At 41.3% G+C, this 18,493-nt stretch overlaps 1 protein-coding gene across 1 annotated transcript in view; it reads right to left on the bottom strand.

Moving 5' to 3' along the window:
• DCC (DCC netrin 1 receptor) overlaps window positions 1–18,493 on the bottom strand; it is a gene marked incomplete at both ends in the record, with an annotated part of 627,385 nt that overhangs the window by 205,604 nt on the left and 403,288 nt on the right. The window lies entirely within an intron of this gene.

The raw sequence follows: 18,493 nt of genomic DNA on the forward strand, positions 1-18,493 counted from the left end.
CCTACAGCACCTGCTTCTATGGCTACACACAAGAATGAACTGATAAATAAATTAATCAAGACTTTTACAGCAATTTTCATAAGAAGCTATTTTGAGTTCCTCAATAGAACTGTGGTCCACAACGTTTCTCAAGTCTCTTGACACACTGCAAAAACCTGTCAACTGGTTTTGCTTTACTGAACATCTGCTAAGGCTTGGCCACATGAAAACTAAGGGAGCAGCTAAGGGGAACTCATGAGCTGCTTTACTGCAAACAATATTTATCTGTAAAGAACCAGTTTTGACCTACAGCAAAATCATCAATATTTCAACCAGATAGCCCAAAACAGAGATGGAAAAAGAAGAAAGATGGCTGTGTAGTAAAGGCATTTTGTCTGTGTTATAGGTGTCCCAATTCAACTGCTAGCTCTGCAAGATTTTCAGCATAACATAGAGGATCGCTCTTACACTGCTCCTATCTTTTCCCATCAGCACAATAAAATAATCATGCTTATTTTTCATTGCTTTTTTATGGCATGTATTACAACAGCCAGTGTTCCTCAGGCAGGCAATTAAAAAAGCTCCCAAATCACTTAGCTTGAGACAGGAGTTAACAGGTAAGTAAATTCAGTGATGTGAAATGCTCAGATCTTAAAGAAATAAAAGTATCAAAAGAGACTGATGAGGATCTAAGAGGTCTTTTTTCATCTGCATTGCCCAGGTGCCATGACTACTTTTGCTCTTACCACTACCTTTTTCTTGACATAGGAATTACATCAATACAGTCACTTTGAATTTTCCATTCAGCCCATCATTTTATTGTATGCTCTGCGTAAAACTGCATGAAATAAGTGCTACCACCTAGCTTGAAAATAAACAAGGAGAAGAGAAACACCCGAGACCAAATTTCCTGGAAAGTGCAAAGTGAGATTTTAAATAATCCAGACAGCTCTTGAGTGCTTTTATTTTTTGTAAGGCATGTGCCACCTTCAGCGAGATGCAGGAGAGAACAGCAGAGGAGCAAAGTCAGGTGTTAAACCAGACAACAACTTGCAGATGTGCAACCCACAGTGCACCTCCAAAAGCTTCACATCCCCCAGAGGTTTCCAATGCTTGGTAGCAAAGCCCTGTGGAAGAGTCAGGAGGGACCCCAATTCCCTTTCCCACAGCTGCCCACCACCCCAGGACATCGGAACAGCTCAGCTCTCCCTTCTGCACCTCCAGGACTGACTCTAGCGGCTCTTCTCTGCCCACCTGGTAGTTTCAAAAGGATTAAAAATCTTTGACCTTTACTCTTTCCGTAAGCATTTTAAACTGCACAACCGCTAATAAATAACTAAAAAGGGCCTACAAGAAAGGGATACCTAAAGGCTCCAAAAAGAAAGCTGGGGAGGGGCTTTGGACAAGGATCTGTAGGGACAGGACAAGCGGAATGTCTTTAACCTGCCAGAGGGGAGACTGAGATGAGCTCTTAGGCAGAAGCTCTTCCCATGAGGGTGCTGAGGCGCTGGCACAGGGTGCCCAGAGAAACTGTGGCTGCCCCATCCATGGCAGTGTTCAAGGCCAGGTTGGACACAGGGGCTTGGAGCAAGCTGCTCTAGTGGAAGGTGTCCCTGCGCATGGCAGGGAGTTGGAACTGGATAAGCTTTCAGGTCCCTTCGAATCCAAACCACTGCATAGTTCTATGATTCTATGAAAAAGGAGAGGAAGGAAGGTGAGAGAGAAGGCAAACAAATGGATACCTGGATATTACACTTGTATAACCCTTATTTCTTCACAGCATAAACCAGCCTACAAGCCAGCAGTGACAACCCAGGAATAGACCTGTGTGCCCTTTTTTTCCTCTGTGTCATAGAAATGCCTGGCTTTATAAAGCCTATGAATTTTCAGCAGAGTGAGCAAAACCATCCAGGAGCTGGAAAACTTCCAGGTGTCCTGTGTGTGACTGAGTGCTGTGCACCAAGGTATCTCAAGGATAGCACTTTTAAGAGAGAAAGATTTGCAGTTACTTTGACCTTCCACACTCTTAAAAATAAACCATGCGCCTGTCCCCAGCATATGAATAATTTGTGGAGATGTAATTTCTTAACTGCAAAAGGTTCTCACAGTCAGCAGATGACCCAGTTGTTACCTCCAATGTAAGCTGGCAGGCTCAGCATCCCACCGTGCATGGTGGACTTTCAGTAGCTCATGAATGGAATTCCTAGTACTGTTGAGACAGATCTATTCTCAGTTCATATACAACACAGCGGAAGTCCATATAAACTCACTAAACGTGTACTGGTGCACTTGCTAGTTTTAGGAAGACAGGTAAGCTGTGCCTCCCCTATTCCACACCATGCTGAATGAACTAAACATGTGCTTCACAACCCCGAAGCCTTGAGGCTACAATGGACCAATTGCTATTTCTTCTTCCATAGAAATTTCCTGCAACTTCCTCAACTAGGAGCAGAGCAGAGGTAAGATGGGAAGGATGTTTTCTGCGGTGCTGGGGGCAAGATGGAGTCATAGAAAATAGAAAACTTCATTTCTGTATAATATGACATTTAGCAAAACTGTGCTCTCAACAATAAATCAATAGGAAAACATGGCATTACTGGCTGGTCCTGGCTAACGCTGGAGAGAGGCTGCTCTGAAAGCATCCTATTCATTATGTTTCGAGCATAACATCCAGCATTTCTTTCTCCAGAAGTGCACCATGATGCTAAGTCCACACCGAGCCTGGGACAGGCGGAGGGAGGTGGCAGAAGGATCCTGCCATAGGGCTCCCAGCTCTGTTGTTACAATATGTGATAGGACAACGGTGAATGGTTTCAAACTGAAAGAAGGTCTATTTAGGTTAGGTATAAGGAAGAAGTGCTTCCCTGTGAGGGTGCTGAGGTGCTGGCACAGGGTGCTCAGAGAAGCTGTGGCTGCCTCAACCCTGGCAGTGTTCAAGGCCAGGTTGGATGAGGCTTGGAGCAAGCTGCTCTAGTGGAAGGTGTCCCTGCCCATGGAAGGGTGTTGGAACTGGATGAGCTTTAAGGTCCTTTCCAACACAAACCATTCGATGAATCTGAAAATCTATGTAATAAGATTGCCGAAGCAGTTCCAGCAAGGTAATAGGCTGCCCACCTAGTAGGTCTAGGGCTCAAAAGACTGATGAACACCAGCAGCAAAACACCAAAGGGCTAACCTGTCACCTGGGATCCATCTGCTTTAAGAAGTGAAATTACAGCTGCTGATAAACTGCAGAAGACTAAAGTAGTGACCGTATCCAGTCCGAAAGAGGCATTGAACACAAAATTAATTATTTCATCAACTATCAGTATGGCCAGACACAAAAATGGTAAAAATACTAATCCCTAAAGCCAAAATTTAAGCCCTAGATTGAAATCCCTGCATGAAGTCATCTTATGGCGGTTATTGCCATGTTATATTTTCAAATCTGGTTTTTAAGGAAAGAAAGCTTAATGATCATCCATTTGTCTCCCCTTTAAACTCTCTATGGCATCTATTGCATTTTGGCCAATTCTAACACAATTCCTCAAGAGACCAGGGATCTCAAATAAAGGAAGTCATCAAAAGTTTAATGAACATCAGGCTCGGTACCAAAAATATGCTCCCCTATCAGCTGCTTCTTGGTAGGAGGTACTGAGAGGCATCAAAAGTGGTGGGGCTGATCACATTTATACTTACTGGGACCCCAGGATGTGCTTCTGAGGTGGGAAAAGGGGTCAAAAAAGTACCACAGTGAGGATGGCTGTGGTGTCAAGGCATAGGCTTGTAGGATGTAAGTCTATAGGTTACGCTGCTCCCAGAACAATTGTTCTACCGCACAGGGAACAAAATTAGTAATTAAGAAGATTCCCAACCTGAGAGAATTAGTGCATCCAATCTATAATAAACCTATTAGAAAGCTCAATGGCTGATCGCTTGCTACAAAGGAAAAAATAGAGTCAGCAGAGCTTTTAGTGCCCTGTCCTTTCTGAAAATTATCTCCCCACCTACAGCAGTTTGAAAAATAGTAATCAGATGTGTTGAATACTAATTCTGAGACCATTATCATGGTGCAAACATTGAAAAAAATATAGTAATATCTTACATATTTCTCAAGGTAACTTTTTTTCCCAGAATATTGAATTTACTGATAAAAGCAAGAAACCAGCAGAACTAATTTATATATTAATGAAATTCACTGTGCCCCATTAGCAAAGCAGTTACTTTGAGACAACAGAAATGATATTTATAGCAGTGTGTATTGATACTAATAGTTTCATTAATGTTATCTACTTTGCCATGGACTTAAAAAGAATTATACATAATAGTGGTAGTTACAGTAGCATCTTAAAAATTGCTGGCTTTCTGCCATTTTAATTCTCTCTTCAATCACCTGTAATTTTCAACCTTTTTCTCACCTATTAGGTTGCAATTTTTCAGTGGAGAACCACCCACTAGTATTTTGCAGGAAGGATAGAGGAGAGCTAATGGGAGGAACACTTTATTCAGTGCAGGGGGGAAAAAGTTTGAAACTATCTTACTCTATACAGGAGCTACTGAGTCAAACTTTGGTCTGGAAATATTTCGACTGAATGACTACATGGGCTTCTGAAAAAAAAAGAAAAAAGGTTTTGGTTAAGGTTACACATTTTTGAAGAAAATCCCATTCCATTTGTCCAGCTGGACAAATGGTCACAGTGAGAACTTGAGACACACCAGTGAGGAAGACGCTGATGTCCCCCATGTGCACAAGGTTGATCACTTGACAAATATTGTGGTTTAAGCAGGACAATGAGGACACTGGGTGCCACCCAAAACTGTTTACAAAACCTGCCAATGGATGAGGTAAGGTGGGCAGTGGAGGTCCTACATGGAACAGCACAGATAGGCTCCATCATGGAGAAGCAATGGGTGACAGTCAACCACAACAGCATCTACTGTGGAAATCTGCTCTGATTTTACAATTCTCATTATGCATCCTGTTAAGGGATGTTAGGACAGAATTTAGTCTGCCCAAGTATGTCCATCCTGGTGTACTGCAAGTTGGCTAAATAATCAATAAAAGCACATAACAGGATCGGAGCAAAAGAGAGATAAGGTTTGGAAGCATAGACTCAGGGGATTTCTGAGGGACTGGGAGGTGAAGCTAAGACATGGAATGGAATAGAATGGAATGGAATAGAGTAGAGAGTAGGTTAGAGCAGAGTAGCGGTAGAGTAGAGCAGAGTAGAGTAGAATAGAGTGGAGTGGAGTGGAGTTGAGTGGAGTAGAGTAGAGTAGAGCAAAGTGGAGTAGAGAGTAGAGCAGAGCAGAATAAAGAGTAGAGTAGAACAGGACAGCACAGAACAGAGCAGGACAGGACAGTACAACAGAACAGCAGACCAGATCAGACCAGACTAGACCAGACTAGACTAAACTAGACTAGACTCACTAGACTAGACTAGACTAGACTAGACTTATTGCATCTCTAGTTCTCCCAAAAGCTGGGGAGAGACACTGAGGCTGCTGGGATACCTGCAACACCTGGCCAGGGCTGACGAAATCGAAAGCTGAGCTTCTCTGACACATTGTAGTTCAAGTTTGCTCAGAGGGCTTGCTGCTATAAGCAGTATGAACAGAATTCTTATCAACTTTGACAGTATTAATATATAATTCCAAGCTTTAGTGTGGTTGATTTTTTTAAAAAAAGCTGACAACACAATCCTCTTCCCCAAGCTCTCCTCCTCGCAGAACATAATCACAGCACTTTGGTTGGAAATGTTGCTTGCTTTCTTTTTCTCCTGGATAAAGCTTTGAAATAAAACAGCATTTCTAAGCAGAAAAATTGGAGGACTAGAGAAAGAGTCCTTCCTTTTGCAATATTAAATGCAATTTTATTTTGAACTGCAATGATAAAAAAAGAGAAAGCTGCTGTGGCTGGGATTATGGTTCCTCATCATATGAGGAGACAGACTTAAAGTGAGTTTATAATTGTCAGGGAGCTTTAAATAATTGAACAGTATGGCACAGCATGGGAGGGTGTGTTTTTATTGTGTAATAACATCTCAGGATTCATTATTCATTGTAATTATGATTATTAGTCTTGCAAATTTTATACTGTTTCCTTTGAAAATCACAAGGCTGATTGTACAAGGAAAGAGTGTTTAGGATAACACAATTAATTTGGCTTTAGTTTGTTACTAAATTGCATTAAGTTTGTTACCAGGGGGAGTTGTCCTCTAACATGCAAAGGTGACGAAATAACCTCATTAATAAAAAAAATCTAAGTCATTTGCAGATCATATGATTTGGCACCTCTTTGGCCTGAAGTCAAGGGCAAACTCCCTGTTGTTTCTAAAGGTACAAAGTAGGCCCCTATAAATCTATAAGGAATAAAAAAATTACAGTAAGATGTTTGATATTGGAAGGATGAATTATGATATCCTTATTCATACTGAGCCGTGCTTACACTGCCAAAGCTTTGATATCAACAGGGCTCTCTATGCTATACGTTATTATTCAGAGCCAGACAGAAGTGGTTTTCCTGTCTTGAGAAGAAATTTGAGATAAAAGGGGGAGAGAGACACGTTTCCGCATTCGGATGAGCTCAAGACCTTTAGAAGTTTTTTCAAGGAGAAAGGGAGAGAGAGCTGCTGCCCAGAGCTGTGGGAGCATCCCTCATCAGAACAAGGCTCCAGCTGATTGTGCCCATCAAAATGAGCATCCTACCATCCCATCCCCACTCATGCTCTTGAAAAAGGTCAAATCTCATAAACTCTGCCATTGTTAACCATGAGTTGCCCCAGACAGAGCACAAATGTTGAGGCTGGAACTGGAGAAACATCAGTGGAGAACACGAAAACCAGACTAATGCATCCCTCTCATTAATAGTGTGCATTACAATTGGAAAAATTGAAACAAAGCAATGGAAGAAAACATGATTAAGTTCGTTCAAGAACAGGAAAGTTTTTCAGTTGAGGTATTTCAAGCTGCAGTTAAAATGACAGAAAAATAAATTATTTTTTTCCACAGTACTTATGAAAGATGATTCACCAAAGATTGCAGTCAGATGTAAACAATCACCAACCCTGTCAGTGGAGTTATTTTCCAGCTATTCGCTGATGGGAAAATGGAACTAAATATTTCACTGCCAGCACTCTTCAGAAGAGGCTGCAGCGGCTCAAACCTGAAGCAGCACGGTTTCTGCCACTGAAATCTTTAACCTCACAGAAAATACCCACTTCCCCATTGCAAGCTGGTGTGTAAAACAAGTTGTCTGAGATGTCCAGACATTTATGGGGGTTTAATCTTGGCTTGAAATTTTGAAGCCAGTCTAAAACTTTGCACTGCAATGAGATGAAATATTCCCAGTAAAACATGGGTGAAACCTGCAGTTTTCTTTTTTCTCATGTCTTGCTGCAAGCTTCATGATTTAAAATTGAAATTCTCTGGCTGAATGACTGAGGGAATAATGAAATTTTCGTCATGCAAAGACCTCCTGGTTTTGAGAACAGATTTGGGTTTTTTTTGTCTTCTAAAATGATCCTAAACTTTTCATGTTTTATTTACAAAGAGAGACAAATTACTCCGAGTTGAAACTGTGATGTGTATTTTTTTGGAAGGAGAAAGCAGTAAACACATTTCTGAAAGGACTCAAGAGCTTGAATAACTTAAGAAAATCCTTTTATCTTGATGAAAACTCCCTGAATTCCATGACTCCATACAATAAGGGGGATAGAACATCAATCAGGAATTTGTATTTTTAAAAATTACATATGATATTGAATTCTAGAAAGTCAGGTGCTATTAACATAGCAAACTAAGTTAATGAAAATGCATTGCAAGCCAGAAAAGAAATGGAAACACAGTGGATTTTTTTATTTATTTATTTAGAAGAAAAAAAGGAATATGTTTTATGAAGAAAAAGAAGAATCATTTAAAACAAAGGAGATAAAAGCCCCAAGTGATTGGCTCCTTAAATATTGTTATAATAAAGATCATTATAGTATGGGTGATATGGATGATACATTCTCCACAAAAAGTATGGACATGTAAGTGTGAAAGAAAAGAAAGACTTGGAAAACTATCTTTACAAACCCTGGAGTTGAAGGAATAAATGAAGAGAAATAAAAAAAAAAAGAGATTATTCTTCTTCAGCCTTCGTACAAAGACCCAGTTATTGATGGCTATGCCAGGACCTGAGAAGCTGAAAAAGTGCAAGATACATCTTCCAGCTATTCAAGACCCATAAATAAGCTTTTATCATGTGTCATAATGGAAAAATGTCATACCATGTCATGTGCTCAGAAATGTCAGGCTGGCAACTAGTAACCTTAAAGAACAGCTGATTTGTCTCCTTGAACTGGAAGCTTGTGAGTACAAAGGCAAGGAGCCTGGTGATTACCGGCTCCATTAAAAGTCACTCCTGAGAAGGATCCACAACTATTGTTTTCGTACCTTACCCTTAGAAAACTGGAGTTGCAACTAGAGACAGCTTGAGATCTCAGTGTAGTGAGAAAGGCACTAGCCCTGCAGCTTCCTTGGGACAGGGAATGATGAGAATAAAAATATCTCATGAGAGTAAATACCATCCTGGTGGCTATTACAAGCATGGAGAAACATCCTGCTGGAGCCTGAGGAGGCTCCTACAGGTGGAAAAGTTTCCTCTGTTACTGTGGATAGGAAATGCACAGTGGTGTCGTGAGTGGGAGACCAGTTCCTCCATGGGAGGAACCCATCAGGACAACATCAGGAGTTCCAGCCTAGGCCTCTCGTAGTAAGAAGAAATAAGATTGACAACAGACACCCAGAAGAATCATAATATGGTTTTGATTGACCATCCAATTCCAACCCCTGCCATGGGCAGGGACACCTTCCACTGGAGCAGCTTGCTCCAAGCCCCTGTGTCCAACCTGGCCTTGAATACTGAAAGCGATGGGGCAGCCACAGCTTCTCTGGGCACCCTGTGCCAGTGCCTCAGCACCCTCACAGGGAAGAGCTTCTGCCTAAGAGCTCATCTCAGTCTCCCCTCTGGCAGGTTAAAGCCATTCCCCTTGTCCTGTCCCTACAGGCCCTTGTCCAAAGCCCCTCTCCAGGTTTCCTGCAGCCCCTTTAGGCACTGGAGCTGCTCTAAGGTCTCCCCCTTCAGGAGCCTTCTCTTCTCCAGGCTGAACCAGCCCAGCTCTCTCAGCTTGTCTCCATAGCAGAGGCGCTTGGAGATCTCTACACAGTGTTGGAGGTATTTATGAAAGCCACCTACATGTTGGAATGATGACTGCTGAGAAAAGTAAGACATATACTGCATGAGTTGCATTTTAGTAGGTGTTCACATGACATCAAGGGAGGTGGCTTGGTCAGGACTTGGACCTGCACTTGGGGAGTAGATGTGAGACATAGCTCACAGAGATGGTTTAGCAACAGCAGGGAGTCTACATGTGTCCAGCAGCCCATGTCGTTACTCATCTTTTGCTAGTAGCTTACATTGGTCTTGCTGACTAAATACAACTAACTTTGACAGGGAAGAAACAAGCAAAAATGCAGAAACAATATTTACAAATAATTCTGCATGATGATAAAGAGAAAAATGAGCCCCAAATCAATATCTATAAACAGAAACAAAACAAAAAACAAGGCAAAAAAGAAAGAACAATTTTCCACCCATATGATTGGAAATGGTGAGGCTGCATGTTTGTGTAGCTCGGTGCTGGTTTCTAAGCATGAAATTACCTGGGACTGATCACAAGAATACTAAATCAAAATCTAAGTACAGAAACCATTTCATGTGCTTGCCCTTAAAGTTAGACAGCAAAAAATAGGTGCCAAGTGCAAGGTAAATGGTAACAGTGGGGTTAAAGAGCAGCACAGCTTCATGTGGTGACCAGAGCCAGTGTGGAGTCCTGCGCTCATCCTAACAACAGTGAGTCTAAACTCTCAAAATTCAAGGTAATCATTACATTTGAACACCACCCTTTCTTTTTCTCCTTTTTTCCCACCAGACAAATGAAATTCCTTCACGTGTATTTAATTTGGCCCAAAATAAATGAACTGACTTATTTTTATAAATTTGTGAATCCAACCAGAAATGTAATCAAGCAGGGAGGCCTGCAGAAATCTATAGCACTAGCCCAAGCTATTCAGAGTGATTTCAAGGCCTGGGTTATTCTATACAGAAGCAATTCAGCACAGCACACAGGGGCTGATCTGCATGTAAATAATCCAGCACAAGGCCTGAAACAATGATAGGCTGCTGCTCTCTTTGCAGCCCTGAAGAGCCATTAGTATCATCTCTATCAGGGTGCTGCCACACAACTCCCATTCTTTTCACTTCCTTTCCAAAGGAGCTTTGGATTTTGCACCTCCTCAGCTGGCGACTGAGTGATCAGTGCAAAACTGACCTCTACCCACTCGGAGTTGCTCTATGTAAGAACCAGAGAGCAAAATCATTTTGGTTTGATTTTAATATGGGATTACCTTTCCATGCAAAGACTGCTAACTTATGCAGGAGCTGGTTCTCTGGGGAACACAATATGTTGCTGGCAAACATTCGCTATTCTCCTGCATGCTAACCATCTCCTACAAAGCAGAAAACAGCCATTTAAATCTCATTCCATTTCTGTTGGCATCGTTCATATGCAGCAATAAGAGAAGAGGGACGTTTTCATTAAAAGTGGGTATCATTTTCAAACAGGGCACTGCCAAGGTTTTAAACAAATCCTACCAACTGGTGCTGTTAATGCACATTTGGCTGAAAGTCATCAAATCCACATGAAAATGAATATATTATGTCTTACTACCACAAAGGGACACATGACAACCCTAACTATATACTCACATCATGTTTTCATATTGCAGTGCTGAAGTATAGCCTGGTTCACAGAAAGCATAACATCACATTGCAAAAGACCTAATCCCATAATCACTTAAGGGTGTTTAACCTTCACAGCATTGTGCAGAAACCCTCAATATACTCAAAGTGATACAACCACATTACTATAGTATTCACTTCTGCTTATTTAACCAGCTGAGAAGGTTGCATTAACCTGGGCAAAGATGTGTATCCATGCAGCATTGCTGATATCCATGTTGGCTTTCCCAGCTGGGGTCTTGGGCAGATACCACAACAAAACTACATTTTGTTGCCAGAGGCATCTCTAATTAACATCAGGGAGGATTTAAAATCATAGTTAGAGTCTGCTCTATGCACCAACTACAAACACTGCCCGTGATCCTTGGCATGGTGCACCTTTTGCAAGCCAAAAACTATTAGGCAGTGAAACCAAGCTGGACTCCAATGACAGAGAAGGATTACATCCCACCCCACCTTACAAAAGTGGCCATCAGCAGAGAGCTTCCCAACACAATGTTGAGCCATGTTCCTTTAACAGTTTGTTAGGAAGAAGCTAAAGAGATAAGGCTTCTCATTATCATATTATGTTGCATTGATATACCTTCTCTTCTTGTTTAACTGCCTACTGTCACTTAATTCTCCATAGAGAATACACAAACCAGTACAGGTAAAAGGGAGTGCCAGGCTTTGTTGTTACTTCTGGCAAATTAACAGGCAAAAAGTGGAGAAGTGGAAGGCGTCTCTGCCTGTGGCCAGGAGATTAGAACTAGATGATCTCTAAGGTACCTTCCAACCCAAACCGTTCCATGATTCTATGAAGTGAAGCACCATGAGCTGAACAACTGGCTGGACACATGGTCTTATCCCTCGTGTGCTTCCATAGAGCTTTCACAGCCATCATAGACAACATATGGAAGTGGCAAGAACCATGTATCAAGAAAAATAAGCCCATGAAGGCATAGAAAACATGAGCAAAAAGACATACTTGAGAGATGTTTGTTAAGCGGCAAGACCGATCCTCAGTTGCAGTCTCATTATTTAGATGAGCATAAGGGAAAGCAAGAATCCCCAAGATTAGCTTGCCCCAAGAACAGCTGTATGTGATCGCCTTCACAGGACAGAGAAAACCAGGGAAAACCCTTCCTGAGGGTGTAAAATGTACTCATTTTATTTTGGATACAAGGCATTAATCTCAGGCAAGTCATAGCAAACTTCATTCCGTTCTCTTAAGAAAAAGACATCATGTAAAATCATAGAATATCAGCTTGGAAGGGACTTCAAGGATCATGTGGTCCAACCTTTAAACCAACTCCTCATCATACAGCCTTGAAGAATGCTCTGGTTTCCTCCTTTTTTTCCTTATGAATGGAAATACTGCAGCGGGAGAAAACTCCTCAGTATAGCTACAACTGCCTGGACTGTGATGCTCCCTAAATGAAAAATGAGTGGTTTGGTATAGTTTCAAATTCATTTACTCAATAAAGTTGAAAAAATAATTAAAAAAAAAATAAAGATAAGACTTGCTTAATGCAAAACACTCCTTTAAACAGAATCCCATTCTCTGCTTTACAGATTGGGCTTTCTTTCTCAGGTCATCAGGGTAATGTAAGAAATGGCAGGCAGGCAGGCAGACAAACTGCCTCTGGCAAAACTTTGGAGTAGACCAAAGAGTACATTCAAACAGTGGTCACGCTAGAATAATTCTCCCAAGTCTGGTGTGATGACAAATACCCAAGGTGTTAGGATAGAAATCAACAAAAACCAGTAGGAAAATAATCTATCTATAGCAAAAAGGCATTATGTTTTCCAACCTCAAGAAATTCACACTAAACTGAAAAGACAAAACAAAAGAACCCACCACTCCAGGGCTGGCAATGGAAAATATAACTTAGTTAATGAGTAAGAGAATAATATTTATACTCAACATGTATTTTTTAAGGGTCTTGCAATCCATTTGCTTTATACTGCATGTTAAAAATTCCACCTAATAATGTATAGATAATATATAAGATTACTGAAAAAAACCCTAAATGCTACTTTTCTAGACTTTGCGAACTCTGCACTGTGTGATGAAGCTAACAAATCACGGTTAAAACCAACATGTTTCGTGTATGCCCTGCATGATATGACCAAGGAGACCTGACATCGAAGACGATTTTCATCTGTTCTGAAGCACCAGCTGAGTTTCGTGCCAACAAAAAGTCTTCAGTGAAAGGAAAATATCTACCTTCAGTCTATCCAACAGAGGTTAGAAAATGGATAGTATCATGGGACATCTGCCTCAGCCTAGTGCTTGCTAATGTTCTAAAGCTGCCATGTCTAATGCTTTAAAAGCTATTTCCTTCACAACCTCCACTCTTAGGATAATTGCATACGTTCAAGCAGTAGGTCAGGGGGGACATTGTTGTCCTATACACGCCAAGTTGAAGAAAATTAATTTCATTCCCAAAAGAAAAGAAGAGCTGGCAAGACTGACATTAAACAATATTGATTCTGTGGCACAGGGGTCTTGAAAGCAGAGCCAAAACAAACAAGCATGCTTTTGGATCCAGCATCTTTAATGTATCACCAGCCCAGATGGATCTGAAACGGCTCAGCAGAGGACGTGAGTCTTTTCCCTTTCCTTGCTACAATGAAAAGACACACAAAGCTCCTGGTAAAAAATCAAAACAAGTCGTGTGTAGAGCAGAATACAGCCGGATAGTTTTAACAAAAGGGAAAATGCTGGGAGAATACTCATGCATATCTGATGCTGAAGGAAAGCCAGGGTGCGACTAACATACTGGAAAAGTGTTTCCTCTTCATAGGGAGATTGCCTCAGCAAATTCTGTCAAGGTTACAAAGACCTTGCATTGCAGCTTCTGTAAAGGAACAGCTGTCTACAAACAGACTTGCAAATGTACTTGTGGATCTCAATTTTTTTCCCTTTTAATTTAAACCTTTAGTAGGACTTGTTTTTCAATAGTTCCTTTCCCTTGCCATCAACTATAGCTCCTTCCCTTCTGTCTCTTCAGAAATCTCCATAATAAAAGAGTTTTCTATAATGGCATCTTCAGTATCCTGTTTAAAAAAATAATAATCGTATAGATGAGAGTACACTACACTTCATTAAATGTGACAGTCACATTCCTCCAACAGTTAGTCCCAGAAAATGCATCCTGTCTAATCCAACTCTGTTTAATCTATCAACACAAACAATGAATTTTGTTGTAACAGAGGAAGAGCAAAGTATGCTTTTCAGATATCCTACAAGGGCTCCTGGAAAAAGAAAATACTTTCCTTTCCACCAGTATCACCCTGCCTCTCCCAAAGCCTAGCTGAGTGACTTTTGATGTCTGAGAGAAGTTCCCATGAAAACAGTAATCTCTACAAATTTTAATTTTCTTATTTTGAAGTTTTTCATTATTCTTCTGGGAAACTTAAATTTTTATCCATTTCATTTTAATTTAATTTATTTTTTGTCAAATAAATGAAAGTATTTTAGCTTAAATCAACTCAGTAAAACATTTCTTGGTACTCCTCCTTGTCGAACAGAAATATATTAAACCTGCTGCACCACACTCACCTTCCAAACATAGCTCAGATTTCCCATAGGTATCTCTCAGTGTTGCATCTCTGCAATAAAACACCAGACTCACCATGGATTCCATGCCCAGTACTGTGTTTAAATGACTTGTGTTTAGCTGAAAGTTATCCTGTAGGAAGACACCCAGCCTTGGTTTGGAAAGCGACAAAGGAGGCATCACAGCAGCTCCTGCTCACTAATCCTCTGCTTAGATACCCAAATTAATGCATTTTATGCATTATCCCTCTTCTTCATAGCACTCAAGAGGATTCCTGTTTGAATGCACTATTTATCCTCCATTCTTTCCAGGGTGACTGATTTCCTCAGTGTTTCTCTAGGTATTGCCCTCTTTCTAATTCCTATATATATTATTTTGCAATTAGCTGTAGTTGAAAAATGTATCAGCTGAATAGGCTTAATTTGCTTAACCATCTAAGTCACTCTGTGTGTGTGTCTCTAACTCTAGTAATCATAGAATCCCAGACTCGTTTGGGTTGAAAGGGACCTTAAAACTCATCCAGTTCCAACCCCTGGCCATGGGCAGGGACACGTTCCATAAAAATCCTGTGAGGAAGAGCAGCTTAAAGCCTTGCACAATATGAAGTTGCTTTACTTATATTCAGACAAATACTGATATTTAAGTTTCTTCTCTCATCTTAGTATTTTCATGCCAGTGATACTTGAAATCAACTGGTGGTTGGTGTTTTGAGTTTTTTTATAAGAGCTCTTTTCTGTTTTCCTTTCCTTCCCAGCACATTTTTCTTCCCTTCTGAAGCCAATCATGTCAACATTAGCAGAAGAACCTGCTTCTTTGAACACCTACATACACTTTTTCTCATCCTCCTTTAAATGATCTGTCTTCATCTCTTAATTCTGAGAACCCAGCTATTAGTCTTCAGTATTTCCTTCCTGATTGCATATGTGGTATCCATTTAATCATGGACACCTTCTTGCATTAAATCCACAATCACACTTTCCTTCCTTTTCCAAGCATTGTAACCCTTTCTTCCTTTTAAATTTTTACAATAGTTCCCAGACATGTTTTAATTACTTTTACCACTTTACAATACTTCGTATAAGAAACCATTGGAAATAACGCACTACATGATAAGGAGACTATGATAGGTTTTGCCTCTTTATTTCAGTATTAGAACCTTGAGCAAGCATAGTAATGCAAGATAAGCATGGCATATATTTTTTTAACATTACAAAACCCAGCTCCATTCTCCGCGGCATCAAGCCTGTTCTAGAGTACTTTTAATGTCCTTTGTGATTTACCACTCCATCATTCTGTCTTCTCTCTTATATTTAGTGTGTGCTACAAGTTGTCTTTCTGAATCACCTCCTTTTGCATACGTAACCACAGCAAGGGTGGCACAGACCTGACACAGACCCCAGGAATAATAAAATATATGTGGTATTTCATATAACTCTACTGCGTTGCTTCAGAAACCCACTCCAAACACATGTGAAGAGCTTCTGACATCAGCAGAAGGATGTATGGTTGCTCTGCCAGTGACTGCTGTGGGCTGCCCAGGGAGAGATAACCAGGGCCATGCACTCCCTCGACATCCCAAACCCCCTCTAAAGACCCAGATAAGGCCATTGAGTTACTGGTTGTGGACAGTTTATCCACATGTAACAGGAATCACTTATGAGAACTACAGAAATTCATACAACCTTAATTTAGATTAAACGTACCAACTGATACAATGTGTTGAACTATTCAGTTTGTGGCAAAATTGTGTGTATATATACATATGCAATGTGCATATATTTGTATACAATATATACATTTTCCAGATTGACACAGAAGTAACTCGTGGAGATTCCTGACCTGAGAATGTGCATAACCATGTGCAGCAAATACAGAGCATGCAATAAAGCAAATCTGGTGGGAAAAAAAAAACCAAACTAGACCTGCCCAAACCTACCACCTATTACTCAGGACTTTTCAAGATGCGAAATCCAGTGCAACAGTTGAGCTGAAAATCATGGGCTCAATACTGGATGCAGCCAGCCCAGTAAGTCAATGAGTTCACACCAACCTCTGTAGGTATCTAACACAGTATTGGTAATGTACATAGACACATACTGCACACATATGCTAATGACTGCACATGTTAACACCTGCGGACACAACTGAGTGTACAGAACAAGAGGAAAAGTGTTTGCTGTGATGTTCAAGGGCTTTTCCCACTGCAGCAAATCAATCCAAAGCAGCTTTCCTGTAAGCCAGGATCTAAAGAAGTTTCCAGGTTCTATTCAGAGTTGGTCTGAAGTCTAAACTGTTTTTGCTGACCTGGGAAACCATTAAAAACCAGAAATGGTGAAAGGCTAAGAGTTAGGCTAAGCAGAGCTTTACGAGGGGAGAAGAGCAGTGAAGGGACAACAGGTGATGTGCACATGCCAGGTTTTCCCCTGTGCTTGCTCACATCGTACCAAAATCCAAAACACAAGTTTCAGTGCTCACGTGCTCTAGTCGATTACACAGCCACATGGAAACTTAAAGCTAAAGAATATTGTTCCGCAGCAAGAGGGCATTGGCATTTCATCCCATTTATTACCCCTATTCACTATAGGGTAGCGCGACTACATTACTCATGTCTGATCGCCTTTAAAGTCTTCCTGCCAAAAGCCCCTCACATGGTGGCTTGTGGCGGGCACTTTTCTTCACAATGTGTTTTTATTCTTACACTAGAGATATTTTCTTATTAGTTATTCTCTCAGGCTGCATCGCTTCGTCCCTGTTTCCAAGGCGACAGACAGGAAGCAGGAGTTAAGCAGAATCTTTCATCTGGGAGGGGATGATGGGAATGGATGAGGGAGTTTGAGCAAGGTCAGGCATTTACCGCTGAATACAAATCTGTCACGCCTAATAGATGAAGCTCTTTAGTTTCTGAGCTACTCAGGCTGCTCCCCAGCATCCAAGGAGAAAATAAAAAGACACTCAAGCATGAATGCCAATCAGCTTGTGCTGGCAACAATGATGTATATACATGTGCCACGGCAGCTGTACCAGGCTTGGCCATGGATGAAAGGAGAAATTAAATAGGTGTCAATAATTATAGAAGGTCAGGATCTAAATCCCTGAATACTAAATATGTTTTAATAATATTGGTTGGGGAAGCAGAGAAGTTATTAAGCTGGGTGGCTCAAGAGGCCTCAACTCAGAGTACAATAGGATGCTGGGGATACGGTGGTGGCAGAGCAGTGACACACAGAAGGATCCTGAGAAGCAATGGGAACACTAAGCATGTATTTAGCAAATACAGCTCTTTCAGCTGGTCTGGCTGAACAGCCCTGACTATGCAAACAAGGGGAACAAAGTGATGGCTGGAGCCAGAAGATTTGTCAAAGCCAGGAAAGGCTTTGCTGGAGGGAAAACAGGAGGATGAGAAAACGCATCCCATGGTGTTCACAGCTGGTTTGCTGTTTGATATGGCCACCAGAGGATTGCAGATATTAGAACAAGGAGGCGACAGGTAAGCCAGGTAATACTTTCTCTCCCTGCCCAGAAGTGGGAATGCACATTCAAGATTAATCTCTATGCATAAAAATGAAAAACACAGCAGCCCATTGCAGCCACATATGCTGTCAGTCACCGTAATTGACACTGCAGGGTGTCTGTGGTCCCAGGGCCACAGACATGGCATGGCCACCTTCTTCGTCTGAAACCAACAGGTAGTGCCCTGGAGGATGTCCTTCTGCAGCTTATTATCACAGATGGTGCTGCCATCACAGGAGACCCCTTTGCCTGTAAACAGGATCAGGAACAGGGCACTGTGCTCAGAGTACTCTGCAATTTGCCATGTTCATGAATATGGACTACACTTAACCACAGAATCATAGAATTCCAGGTTGGAAGGAGCCTCAAGGATCACCTGGCCCAACCTTTCTAGGCAAAGCATGACCTAGACTTGATGCCCCAGCACCCTGTCCAGCCCAATCTTAACAATGTCCAGTGCTGGGGAGTCACCACTTCCCTGGGGAGATTATTCCAGTGGCTGCTTTTTCTCATTGTGAAAAATTTTCCTCTTGTGACTAACCAGGATCTCCCCAGGAGTAACTTGTGTCCATCACCCCTCGTCTTTTCCATGGGACTTGACACTGACATTAAAAAAGGGTTGGTTTCCACAAAGAGC

The sequence above is a fragment of the Psittacula echo genome (assembly GCF_963264785.1).
Source record: "Psittacula echo genome assembly, chromosome: Z".
Classification (NCBI taxonomy): domain Eukaryota; kingdom Metazoa; phylum Chordata; class Aves; order Psittaciformes; family Psittacidae; genus Psittacula; species Psittacula echo.